Source organism: Polyodon spathula, chromosome 56, assembly GCF_017654505.1.
Source record: "Polyodon spathula isolate WHYD16114869_AA chromosome 56, ASM1765450v1, whole genome shotgun sequence".
Lineage (NCBI taxonomy): Eukaryota > Metazoa > Chordata > Actinopteri > Acipenseriformes > Polyodontidae > Polyodon > Polyodon spathula.
In genome coordinates, this window is record NC_054589.1 from 514,277 (window position 1) to 529,225 (window position 14,949).

Below are 14,949 nucleotides of genomic sequence, written 5' to 3' on the forward strand. Positions count from 1 at the left end.
GCAAGGCAAGCAAACGGAGAACAAACGTTCACCGTTTTTGTTTACCTTGTTTTAAAATGATTATATGTTTGTGATAGCATATGTTTTTTTTTTTTTTTTTTTTTTTTCCAAACTGCACATTTGAGACCTTGATAGTGAGTGGAAGTGCAGGGCAGGTGAGATTTATGAAAGTGTTTTGCGAGCTGCAGCCTCTACAGAAGCACTTGCTGTTGATGAGACCCTTCCTCCTGCCTGTGTACACGCTGAGCTGGGAGGTAAAAACAATATTTGCCCGGGGAAAGGTTAGAAAGTTTCTGAACATGCAGAAGAAAACAATCAGAAAGATAAACAGACTGTTTCACAGGCCAGCGAGCTATTATATTATAACTCAAACCCTTTGAAAACAATAACAACATGAATTCAAAGAGGAGCATTTTAGCAAAAACAAGTCATTTATAAGAGAGTAATAAGCAAGACGTCCAACAAATGTTATCCGTTTACTATCAATGCGGAACAACTGGGTGGGATATTTGTCTTCCATACCAGCCAGTCTGTATCTGTAGTAAAAATATCTATTTTTATATTGAGGATTCCAATCTAGTAAGCAAGCGCTCTGAATGGGTAAAACAGACAAATGCTTCCCCTAGCCCCACAAACCTAATTCGTTTTTATATTTGTTTGGTCCTATTGTGCACTGACTTTAAAGAGACTTAGATTAAAAATGTTTAGTTGTTCTGTCAGGCTTTTAAAAGCTTTTTAAAAGCTCTTTAATCCACCTGGTTTCTTCCCAGAAACTTAGTTACAGAGGTAAATGAGCTGTTAATATGGCCCTTCTTTATCCTAGACCTGCTTTAACATTATTTTACCAACAGGGGCACTCGCAGACCATCAGAACACAGCAAAAAGAGACCTCCGGACATTACAGTTTGAACCATGCAGCTCCAGCTATCTCAAGCAATTACAGTTCTCTAGTTTTCTTTATCCTGAGTCCCTTACTAGTAGCATTAGGTGTCTAGCGGTGAAGGGCTGGTGCATTAAGCCACTGTGCCACCCAGCCTCATCAGTTTAACCCTTTTGTGCATGGTGACCTCATATAGTCTTTATATGGAGATATATGGAAACACATATGTTTAAACACAAATGCTTCTCTAGCTACAGCATTCTAACCGCAAAAAAACAGGGTTTGTCAGGGGTTGAGTGGAGTACCTTTTTTGTAACATATCAATTAATATAGAAAAAAACTTGAATGTACAAGTGATTTATATAGCCTGGATGTGGTTTTCCATGTCTAATTTGATTCTAGAGATAACAAAACTCATGGAAGGACATCACAATCTATATGATGCAGTGTGTGTGTATGCACATGTAGCTGATCATCTCCTTTGTGGTCTAACAGAGAATTAGATTCATGTCCTGGAAGTTATACAGCATATTGGATCACACAATCTTTAGAATAAACAACATTTTTTTTTTATTACATAAAAGTATAAGAAACGCCAAGACACAGCAAGATATTAAAACATTTTTACAACTGTTATCTTATACAATGCATTTAGTCTGAATACAGCCCATGCTTTAGGTACAAAACTAAACCAAATGAAATGAAACTAAGGAAGCAAAACTAAGGGAACCATAGAAATTAACTTTGCAAAGTTTTAAATGGAAGCAGGTTTTTTACGCTGAAAACGGCTTCTGGTTGCAAATTATCACAAGGAAGCTAATTTTGATGTACAGTAACACTAGAGGAAAAAAAGGTTTCAGATTTTTGCTAAAAAGCTTACACACAATGTTGCACAATGCATCTCTTTAGGTTATTGATTCTGTGTGTGTGGTCTGTGAAATGACTTTCTAGAAACCAGATGTCACCTTGATCGTGCCAACAAAGGGACCTATAGATTCTTATCCTGATAAAATCAAAAGCCTGATTCAGCTTATAATATAATTCCATACATTTGCCACGCTGTGCATATCAATTCACTATATATACTGTAGGTCTCCAATGTGTAGTTTTAGAAAACATGTCTCAGTAAATATAATATGTGGAGCTACACTATTTTAAATCATTCTCTCTCTGAGGGCCCTGCTTGCATTTGCACTTTCATGGTCCTTTCTCGTGGAGTGAATATATCTCCACCCCTTCAGGGCTTTCTTTCCTGTCAGTAACCAACCAGCTGCCTCCCCTATTGACTGACATGCTTTGCAGCCAGTAAGATGCTTGGCCCCAAAGACACAGCTGTGTTGAAATGACCTAGGAAGTGTTCCTGGAAGGGAAGGCAAGCCAGCTGAGATCTTACCAATAGAGGTGCCATAGTGTAGGACAGTAGCACCAGATTTCATATTTTAAAATGAATATTTGCAATATAATATGCTTCTTTCAAAACTGCACATCGTGAATGAAAGTGCATGCCAAGTAAGAACAATGACGACAATGCCACATGTCAACACAGTTAAGGTAAATTACTATTATTACTTGTCAAGAATGAAGTCAATTATACCCTGCAGTTGTGTGTGTAATTAATAAATCAATCATGCTCATGCCCATGTTATTTACTGTCTACACTCTGTGGTTTAAGTATTACTATCATTCATTATGAAAAAATAAATGATTAGTTACATAAACTGCAACCAAAAAAAAAAAAAAACCCATAGTAGCAGGTGGATATATTTTGGCTATAAAGCAGGGATGGCGATATCCCTAGAGCTAAAACAAGCTTTGACGAACAATCCACAAAGTCTGTTTTGTGGTAAAGCGGTTACAAGTTTGCAAATTTGGAAGAACTGTTTGCTGAGTAAACCAGTTCCCCTTGCCCCACATGAAGCCTTCTAAAAGTGTATTAGTTTTGCAGATTTCTCCCACACTTCACATTGTTAATAAGTAAATACTGACAGAGCAGAGTCCTGAGAAGAGATTCGCATGTGTTGCCTTTCAGCTGCAGGCAGCTTAGTGAAGGTGTGTCTCAGCATATGGCCAGTAGCATTGTTTACCAAGATCAAAGTTTAAACATCTCTACCAGTTTGAGTGTCATAAAGCTCTCCTTTGAAATGCAAAGTAGAAACACGTTTCTAAAACCTATATGGCCCATTATGGAATCTGTATTTGATAATGAGCAAACAGAAATGTTATCTAACCACGTTGATTAGCAGATGTCTTTCCACTAGCACATTAAGGGGTTACAACCTGTGGGGATTAAAAAAGTCAAGACTAGCGTTGCAGCAGTCCTGGTTCTTGTTTGTTGTGTCGTGGTTTATTGCAGACTCTCACAGCGTGTTCTGTTAGGGGTGACGAGGTCAGAGGCGACGATGAAAACAAGAAGCACGAGATCAACCACAAGCTTGGTGGTGAAACATGAAGTCCTCTGCACCTAGACGCTCCACCAGACGGATATGGTTTCTATTATCGATTCAGCTGGCTGGTTACTGAACTGAAATATAACATGTAATTTGCTAAATTAATATTTAGAGTCAAAAAGCCTGAATCTGTCCTCTAAAGCCCTGTGTCCTCCTTCTGTCCACCCATCAATCAAGACAACCTCCAGGATAGTTGAGCAGTTTGACTGAGTGCTCACAGTCCCTTTGTTTTCCTGCTAATCACTATCTCAGCACAGTGTCCTACAGGGAGTCAGAAATCCCCATTCATTTATTAGGCAGCATCTCTCTTTGATTGTCTTGCCCATTCTCCAAGGCCTCTATTGATCGGAAAGTTCAGGAAAACATCTGCCCCCTCTGTCTTTATCAATGACTTTCCCACAATCCTGCACCCTTCCACTAACCAGATCCACTAATCAGTGTGTGTGCTCAGCACACTGTCTAAGACCCAGCTCAGAGATTAGCAGTGCCTTGCAGGGTTAACCGTTTACTTGCCTTAGTTACCTGTGAAGCAGGTCCTTCTAGTTCTTTTTTAAAAGTGGAATGGTCAGCTTTATGTGGTAACTGACAGGCACTGTTGTTTGTACCAAGTGAATACCGAGTGACGTGTTTACACATCAGATTGCACAAAGGAAAATGTATGATTCAGTGAAAAAGCTGTACTACAGTCATTTCTGTAATTATACTATTAGTGTATTTGCACAGTAGAAAAGTGTTTATAATATATATATTTTTTAATCAGCGTATATATGTAACAGCATAATTACAATGTATTTTTACTAAAAGCTTTGCCTTCAATTTTTTGGATTCCACAATTTGATTTGGCTCTATTAAAATATTATAAAAACAGACCTTTGCACTGTAATTTTGTCATTGTTATTGCTTTCCTAGATTAAACATGTTTTCCTTTTTTTTACAATGCTTTATTATCTTGTTTTGATATTCCTGTGCCTTACTGCAAAGCATTATGTTGGCATATATATCACTGTGAACTTCTAGCAAGGTGAGTTTTGCTCAAGTCCCAGTTGACATGCGAGCGTGGGCGTTTCAAATCAAGGCATGCAAATGCTTTTGATTTCCAGTCAACGCAGTACGAGTGGTTTTTTAAAAGAGTTCAACAGTACAAGCAGAGGTTAACAACGCTCTAAACAGGATTTCGGTCACCCTACAGTTCTCTGAACGACTGCCTGTGTTAAACCCAGTGGTTCATACCCAGCCTCCATCCAGTTCCTGTTACATTAGCCTGCAAGGGCCCAGTACATGATTTGCTTCAAATCCATTGTGTTGTTACTGCTGGTAGTGCTGTGGTAGGGTTAATTCAGGGTAAAACACTGCTAATGTAATGTTAAATACAAAGGTTTTTTTTCTTCTTTTTCTTGAGGAACAGAGACTTGAATTGACCAAACTAGGGGTCAAGCTTATTATAAAGGAAGTGTCTGAGATATGAAACCAGGATCGCCTCACTTCCACACAGCCCTCACCACTAGACTGCCTACCCTGTGCTATCAGCACAAGACTTTACTGCAAGTATACTCCCTGCTGCAGGAGGCCACCAATGCATCCTGGGCAATGGGGAAACTTGCGTCTGGATTTCCTGAATGTGTGTGGTTGCTCCATTATATCAAATGCAGCTGTGATCAACAGGGATGCCAAGAAAATGGTTTCGGCAGAAAAATAAAGAAATCCTGCAATATACTTTACTAAATGTGCTTTACACCAGTGCAGCTGCACCCCCATGTCTAAAGAAACCTGTAAGCATTAGTTATATGTGGTTACAGTCAACCCGAGAGTGCTTGCTCTGTCATTCTTTATGTGGTTGTTGGAGAGGGATTTTTACACATGGTAGCAGGGACCTGGGGGGTGACCCTTACAGAACTACATGACCCAATTTAGGGGTGATTCCGTTTCACACTGGCCCCTGTATTTAGGCACTAGTTTCCGGCTTGACTGCCGTGGAATCAACAGCCACCTGGAGGAGTTTGTTGCATAATTAGGGGGTGGCCCTTGCTAAATTAACTCCTGTGTTTTATTTTGCTTTTGTGGATTGCTGTGGGCTCAACTCCCGTGCAAGCACAAATACAGGGAGGGTTTAGGAACGACCGTGAAGTGAATCATTAATGGGTGGAGATAGCAGAGGCTAAATTGCATAACCAAGTTGAGAGACTGGAATTGAGTAGACTGATATAGCTTGGGTTTGAAGCTGCATAATGCTGAAGTGTAAAGCGCTAGGCTTGTACTCTGGTCTCTATTGCCTTTTCCTGCACCCAAGGCTGTGTGCTTCACTAAACATAAAGCTTTGGCCTCTTCATTTCCTGGTATTTATTACACTGCGTGTGTAAGAGAGCACCCTGTCCCATTTTGTGACAGTATATTTTGCTATTCAATAACTTTAATTGTTTTTACTAGAGAAGTTGGATTTATTTAGCACAGATAACCATCATCGTTGAAGAGCATGGGCAAGCTGAGCAAATATGAAAAATGTGTAGGTGGCAATACTAGAAGAACTACTTTTCTGCTAGAGATTGGGATAAAATAACCAAATAAACCTTTTATGCTGGTGATTGTAGACATGATCTGCGATAGCACAGCATTGTTTATGTATCAGTACCAGTTATTGGAATTTGCCCTGTGCTGAAGACAATAACAATAATTTGCAGTATCCAAATTGCAAAGAACAATTAAAGGGTAAACAGATAATGTTTAAATACAAGATTTTACTTTTACAATAACATAGCGAAAATAAACATTTCAAATTAAAAAATAAATTCAGCAGGAAAAAAAAGTGTGTGCATTTTGTGTAATAATAGGTTTTTTGGAGATCATCTTTATATGTCAGTGCAGAAAAGCATTTCACTGTGTTATCACATCCTGTTAATTACATGGCTTTTTTTTTGTTTCGTTTTATAGACACATGCCATTATAGACACAGGCAACACTGGCAAGTTCACACAGTTGAACTGATTATGAAAAATACATCGCTGTGCCAAAAACTGATGATTTCATTAGTGATGCTTTTGAAACCTGACAACAACACAGAATACAAACTGTTTTGCTGAAATCCTTGTTAACTCTGTTGTGTTACAAACCACATATTAGGCCTCATTTATGAAAGGCCACTAAACTTTATGGTGCGTGATAATTGCAATTACTGTGCATGCTAAAGATTTCCGCATTTACTGTTGCAATTGTATTAATTATCGGGAGAAACAGTCTGTATATTATGGTGCACACTGATTTTATTGTGCCATACTATGGTAATCAGAATGAATATGTGATTTGTATGGTAATCGGTGATAATGTATTTAAATGAGCATCCAGCTCAGAATAATGAGATGAGCTGTATTCACACAACGTTTACTAAAGGACATTCATTTTAGTGCGCGCATTAAACTGATCATTTATTAGTGCGTATGGGAACCAGGCTTTAAACACTGATAGGCACGCTATTTTCTGGCTGAAAACTTGTGATGTGCAGTTTGATTCTTTTTACTGACTCTATTCGTTTGATTAATTCAGTTTAGTGAAACAATTGAATAGGTTTGTTTGTTTGATTCACTGATTCATTAATTCTAAATAAATACATCTTGCTGAATTACACATTTTCAAATATACTACTCAAAACACATTACCCCTACTGCAAGATTCCTATACTCAACACTCAGCTTAGCTTTGCAGTTCTCTTTCCCAAACTGAACAAGTTCTACCATTTTTGGCCATGCATGGTTTAAATAAGGTTCAGTTTTAAATAACATGCTTCAAATTTAGAGCCTCTAAATATGACTCTAATGGTTCTATAAAGAACACATCTTTTCTAAGAGTATGGAGGCGTTCTAATAACCTTTACTATGACCTCTAAAGATGACATCTCTTTTGATGTAAGAGATACATGTTACCTATTTATAAACTAATAAAAAATAAAACTTGATTTCCTTGGCTATATATTACTACATTAATATAGCAAAAACTTAAAATGTAACCCCATATCATTGACTAACAAAAAATGAACAACATGTTAATATGTTAGTAAGATAGCTGTTAATAGTTAACACATTTAAAAAGTGCCTCTTAAAATAAAGCTTGGCTTTAGCTTTTTGTCCTAGACAGGTTTTAGTGTACGGACAACAAGACTTCAAAATATGAAGCATTTAACACTTAAACAGAAATCTAATTTTAAAGGTTTAGCATGATATATGGACAGGAAAGCAACCAGTGAGGAAGTTTCTCAATATGTCTGTGGGGACTTTGTTTTCTTTAGTCCTTGGATACATGATTCGAACTTGTGCTGTTCAACAAATAGGGGCCATGGCTCCTATCACCAGTCAGTGGGGAGTTTTAAAAACAAGCTTTACACTTCCCTTCGGAAACGAGGCACCAAGCCTCAATCTGAGTGATACTAAAAATGTTTCTTTATATCTTATGAGAAGTCTGTTTATCTTTCGCAGGGCCCAGATTTGAAGGTCAGTATTGCCAAACATCCAAAGATTCAGCAGCAGCAGCTGCGGCTGGTGACTCCTGTTGCTGTGATTGTGGTCTGGCAGGGAAACTGATAATGTTAAGTCATCTCTCCAGGTTTCCCGCACATCTCGGTACTGTTTGCTCGTTGTGGTAAACGGGTGAGCTCACTTCTTCATGCAGACTTCCTCTGCGCATTTTCTTATTCAGTCATACGCAAAGTCTCATGCACTGGGTACTGCTCTGACCGTATCAAATCAACAGAGCTCAAGACTCCTTTTATATCCTCACCAAATGATCTCCAGAGAGGGATCATGTAAAGGGTTGTCACAATGGCAGCTTTGATGGTATGAAGCTGCTACTGGTACTGCAGTGCTACAAATTACAATTGAGCTATACCTGTAGCACCACAGCGGTAAACCACTATGCTCTGGTATCCCATTGCAATATTATGGTGGATTGTTCAAACGTTTGCCTTTTAAGGAGTAGAATGCATCGGACAGTAATAGATGATGTACCACTGGCCAAAAGTTTTGCATCACCTAGAGTTTTAGAATTGAGAAATAATTTAAAAAAATAAAACTATATGAACATAACTTAGAACATGTTCTCTGTGCTTGTACTGGACAAAAACTGGACTCTCTATACTACCATCTGGCCAACAGCAAACCAGCCTGCCCATTGCCGCAATGTGCAAAGATTGTATTCTCCTTTCACCAATCGAAAGTTATTTTTTTAAATTAAAAGTCAATTGATCACTTGGAACTGAAACAGTTAATAATATGGTAACAACTGGTGGAAAAAATGATCACATGGTAATTACCCCAGGTAACAATATGTTGTTCACAAGGCCCTTTCCATGTAATTGCACAGTAGTAATCATTTGGTAATTACCCATATGTTACAATGTAATTACATGGCTATTAATATAAAGTGTTCAAAACTACCTGTAAACGACATTTAAATATTTCCCTCTTAGATGTGTATAGTTAGAAAATGAGATTTCTTTTAAATCAATTGCAAAAAAAACTGACAAAGTAAAAGGCAAGTGGAGGGGGAAAGGAAGAAAAATATCTTGGTGCAAATTACCATTTGATAGGGTTGACCTTCTTAAAAAATCTCATTTTAATCGCAGGCAGCAATTTCAATTTAAATAAAGATTTCAAAGACTTTGCCTGTCTCTAATGGAACACTTGATATTGCTCTGACAAAACTCATTCTCAATGGCAACCTACAGATATGGCCAAAAGCATTGCACCACCTAGAATTTTAGGATGGAGACATCATTAAAACAAAACTATATTAATATAACTTAGATATTTTATTTAACAGCATAAAATCAAAGAAACTACACAATGATGTTGCAAAAGTCTACCAGAAGCCATAATAGTAGTACAATATTTCATGATAGATTTTGAAATTTTTGTCAGTTTTTTGTCAAGTATATGCAAAACTACAAGGCGGTATGTAATTCAATATGTTAACGTAACGTTATTCAGCAGCTTTTGTTCAACTTTATGAAGAAAAGTTAGTTAATTCTTTAGGGTGAGGGTCAGAAACTCTGACATGTACGTTACACAATAACATGGAAATAAGATCAAGTTTGAGCATTAATGCCACCTTTGTATTTCTTTGCATAACAGAGAAGACAGAACATTACACATGGTACCAGGACAAAGCCTGCAGCAAAGACCCCTCTACTGTAGTGACCAGGTCATTTTGTTTAGTCAGACTGCTCTTAACAGCTGCAGCTCCAGCAGCATCTGTTTAAACAACCTGCTCCAGGAGCTTCTACAGATCAAACTACTGTGGCAGAGTAAGGGGAGGAAAATGTAGGGCAATGTACAAAACTACATCCCCCAGAATGCCTTGGTTTGGAGCTGGGATGATAGTCACCTGGCTAAGGTAGTGAGTGACACCTGCCTGTAGGTGGCAGGTATTTAAGCAAGTCAAAAAAGATCAACAACATCTCCAGCTCTGTGGATGTAGGGAACCCGGCGTGACTCAAGCCCTGTTCTACACACAGCAAGCCCAGGATGGCACACAACAAAACAACAACCTAAAGATGTGAGCCCGAGGTGAGGTCTATGAGTAGACACACCTGGACGGGGAGATGTTCCAGGACCCCTTTTGTACTTGGCAACCTGCTGCTTATCCATCACCGATATGCAAATGTTCCATCCTTTATTTGCATAAATGTCTTCAGGCATTTTTTGGTTGTCACAAAGGTGGTGCCAGTAATTATGAGCAGCACTTATGGATTTATTACCTGGGCTATAACAATGTGAAATCAAAACCTGCATAGTATTTTAGTGCCTGAAGGCAAAAAGCATTGAGGGATTTTCTGTTCCACAGGCTAGCCATTATGCAAATCCATATTGAGTATCCTCGATAATGAACCAATAGTATCAAGACTTTGGTAGATAAACCTGTTTACTCTCGAGGCGAGGTGGGTGCCCTGCAGAGCTGTTCCTCCCATCTGTCAGCACTTTGCAGAGACATCAAATATTACCTTGCATGTAATTTATAAAATGCCCTTGACAAGTTTCCATTTCTCTTACTTGAAGAAACACAGCTACATCATGCAGAAAATAGCACACTCCAGCACTCCCCATCTCTAAAAGCATCAACAGGAAGCATTCAACAACAAACCTAGGGCGTGGGAATATCTGCCTGTTCCAAATAATAGTATGCTTTGGAACGAGAGCTCAAGCAAAGCAAACAGCTCGTTAGGTTAAGGCTGATACCGTGATGGTATTCGGCCCTCGTGTTTATAAGAGCAGTTACGTGTAGTTTTTGGCATGGAATCTTTTCTAAAGGGATTTTGCAATGGAACTAAGCTGCAAGCACGTTCAAGGTTGGGAAAGGTGGGGGTAGATAAAAAGGTTATGTGTTTGCTTTAAGCTCTTTGCCAATCATTGAAATAGTTTGCTTGCACAAGGAACACCAGTTGTGTTGAACTAGTCTTGTTTGGCAACTGTGATTGTTTGAATGTATCTCATCTGACCTCAACATCTGTGCTTCATGAATGGTGGTTAAAAATCACTGCACATGTTTTTGACCGGAAACAAACTGTGAGTGCGTTCATTTTGTTGTGTTTAGTTGATCCAGTACCACCCCCTTGTTCATGTTTGAATTTCACTTTCTGAAATATAAAAAAATAAAGGAGGTTCTTGCTCTGACTGAGTACCATCAATAACGCTCCGAGGAAATTGAAACATGAAACTTCGGTTCGGCCACTGTAGCCACTTACAAATAAGGTAATTGTAAGTTTTGGTTTTGTCAGTTAACCAAGTCAATCATTTGAAGGCACTCGACTTCTACTGAATCTCAGTGCCTGTATGAGAACCAGAATGCAGACACTGAGTTGTGAATGCTCAGTCTATGAGTTAGAGCTAATGCACATAGACCTGGAATGCAGGCCGGTACCTGGCTGTACTATGGAGGGAAAGGGCTGTGTTTGGCGGTAAAATTCAGGGAGTGACGCCTAGTACACTGCGCTCTATTAACCAGGAAACAAAGGTTAGCTAACAATGAGCTGTGGGCCATCTTAATGATTTACAGAGTTACAGAGGGGGCATTTCAATTGGGAGAGCGAGCTTCCTTTCTTAGCAGACAAAACAGGTGAGAAACGGGGTGTGTTAGTGCAATCATCTGTTTACTTTTATAAAATGGTCTTCGATTGCAATGCAGTAGCAGCAATGGTAGTACAATAGTAACATATAAGCATCTACAGCTATGGTCAAAAGTCATGCATCACCCTATAGAGTTAATTTAGCTTCATAAAGGTGAATGAAACCTGTTAAATAACTGACAACAATTGAAAAACAAAAATTAAATAAAATTAACTGTATGCATTTGAACAGCTTTCACAGTTTGAGTCACATAGAGCTGATTGGGTAATTCCACTTTAGACCAAAGATCAGGCCTGTTTAAATCAACTTTTATTGAGGCAGGCCAGACTTCGTCCTAAGCGGGCTTGTATATTTGTTTTTATATACCTGTAGTTTGGTAATTACAGTCCTAAAACAATAGCTACACACCAGTTAATAAAAAACTGAACTAAACAGTTCTCCTGAATAAATAAAAACTGCAGTTGTTAAAATCTCCTTTGATAAGTCTTTCCCAAAGCTGTTTTGTTATTGACTTCAGCCTGGCACAGGTGCACTGGTATTGTAAACGGGTGCTCTGCTTGTTTGCTGTTTTAACAAACCAGTTTTGTAGGAAAACCACCTGACCCAAGGCAGTAAATCCCATTTGCCTTCCTGGTACTTGACTTTTATTGTCCTGAATCCAGACAGTGAAGCGACTGAGAGAAACTGATAAGGCAAGTCAACAGACATAGCTGTGACACATCAGTGCAACTTGACTCTTCAATTAATATCAGGCTAATAAAGTTCAATTCATAAATTCAATTAGTATCTTAACTGTGCGATTGCATTTTACCTAGAAGCTGAGTCCCCAGTGTAAAAAGATTACAGGGATTGGATAATGAATTAGAAACATCTGCCATAACACTGTCAATGGTGTAGGGCCACCACGGGCAGCCAGGGCAAGTCTGACTCAACAGGATACATCTGCATGTGTTTAAATGTTCCTGTTATCCTTTTGTCAGTGATTTCCAATTTATATTCAGTTTTATATTCATGAAACTGTTCTAGACTGGTAAAGAAGCCAAAATCACTCCATGAGAGTTCCATGAATGTCAAACTGTGTTTTATTCATAAAAGCCAACTTTCTTTATGTCTGGAAATAAGTGTTTTGAATCTGTTCTCTGCTAAACATATTATCTTGGTCATAACCAGAGCAATCAGTAGATTCACTTTACATACTACAGAGAGTCTAGATACTGTTTAGGCAATGAATGACTAAGTCATCTACTGAGACAGCTACTGATCACACAGTGCTAAAATGAGTTGTGAAGTATAGCAATTTCATGCCCCAGCAATGAATTAAGTCAATGTTATTTGAATATTTTTTTTAATATTTTATATGAGGTGTATTTTGTCACTTCAACAAAGTTTTAATATTAAATGTTTCGTATGTTGCAGCAACCAATTTGGTCAGCGTGTTTTAAAATCTTAATTCATCTCTTCCTTGAAACAGTCTTTTGAACTTTGTAGCATAACCTTTTTTATCACACGTCACAGGATGGCAAAAGAACACCTTGTTGAAACTTTTCATGCGTCAACACACTATGTTCAGTACACAACTTTGGTACAGTGTATAATATAACGGAAGGCTCTGTACAAAAACAATCTTCTGAATACTATGCTGGATTATTTTAGCATGAATATGTTTTTAAAAACAAATATCCATTCTTTGTGGGGCTTATTTCACTTATTTGGAACCTAAATATTTGCCTGTAAATGATATCATTTGTAAAGTTTATTAATCAATAAAACACATTTTAAATCAAATTTAATTTTACACTTCACTCAGTTTGACACACCATGTGGAAACTCCTTTATTTATTGCAATCCCACAATGCTCTCCTCATCGCCACTCCTTCAAGACAGGGCAGGCTTGATTTGTTTTAGAAAGGCTTCAGAGCTGTCCTACAGACGCCAGGGCAGGCAGACACACCGTCCAGGATCTCTAAAGCACAGCGCTGTTTTAACAGGTTGCTTCCCCTCCTCAAGGGCTCACTGCTCTCTCCAAATTGAAGGTAGTAGGTTTCGGTAACATGTCGGAGCAGATTTCTGTAGATTTACAAAAGGGGCCGAGGCGTGAGAAAAAGTTCTTGTGAAAAGAAGGGCCCTCTGGGCTTAACTGCAGTCTGAGACTATTTTGATCACTCCCATACGAATTCCAACATGGTACAGCAATTATTTGAAAATACACACACACATTATATATATATATATATATATATATATATATATATATATATAAAATGTATTAACCAAAAAAACAACTTGTTTCGGGTATGACATATCACTATTACCTTTACTGATGTATTTGTGTTATGATTTTAAATCACTTTGTGTATGAATTTTCTTGTTTTATAGTCTGTGGTGTTTCTTACTGATGTATTTCTGACATCCACTGGGGGCAGTGTTGCAGGTAGAGAGATTTTGATTACATCCACTGGGGGCAGTATTGCAGGTAGAGAGATTCTGGTTACATCCACTGGGGGCAGTATTGCAGGTAGAGAGGTGCTGGTTATATCCACTGGGGGCAGTATTGCAGGTAGAGAGATTCTGGTTACATCCACTGGGGGCAGTATTGCAGGTAGAGAGGTGCTGGTTATATCCACTGGGGGCAGTATTGCAGGTAGAGAGATTCTGGTTACATCCACTGGGGGCAGTATTGCAGGTAGAGAGGTGCTGGTTATATCCACGGGGGGCAGTATTGCAGATGAGAAGGGTTTTTGGTTGCACTGTGGAATACTAGCTGTACTTAGAGACATGTTTGAGGTCTGTATTGAGGTCACAGGAGTACTTTAAACTCGCAGGATTGGTGACTGAAACAGAAAATGCTATACAAAGCAATACAAAGAGTGCATTAGCTACAATGTCATATTTGCTCTTTTACCCAATATATTTATTACATCCAAAAATGTTTTTTTTTTAAACAATACGTTATTTATAATATTGGAATAATGCAATAATAACTGTTTTATTTAAAGTGCATTCTGTCATACTTATTTATCACACATGGTATAATTTGGATGAACAAAGGCAGCTGCCATCATGTGCATGAATATGAAACCTGAACATCAAACCACACCGAATTTCAAACCCAACACATTTGGCCAGAACTAGCACACGTTTTACAGCATTAGTATATTACTAAACAGACATCATTAATGTATTTATTTTTTCGTACTATAAGCATGATTTAGGTTGAGGGTATAACAGCATTAACACTAGAACCGCCGCAGTGATTATACTCCTACCTAGAACCGCTGCAGTTATACTCAAACCTAGAACCGCTGTGGTTACACTCCTACCCAGAACCGCCGCGGTTATACTCATACCTGGAACCGCCGCAGTTATACTCAAACCTAGAACCGCTGTGGTTATACTCCTACCTAGAACCGCCGTGGTTATACTCATACCTAGAACCGCTGTGGTTATACTCATACCTAGAACCGCTGTGGTTATACTCAAACCTAGAACCGCTGTGGTTATACTCATACCTAGAACC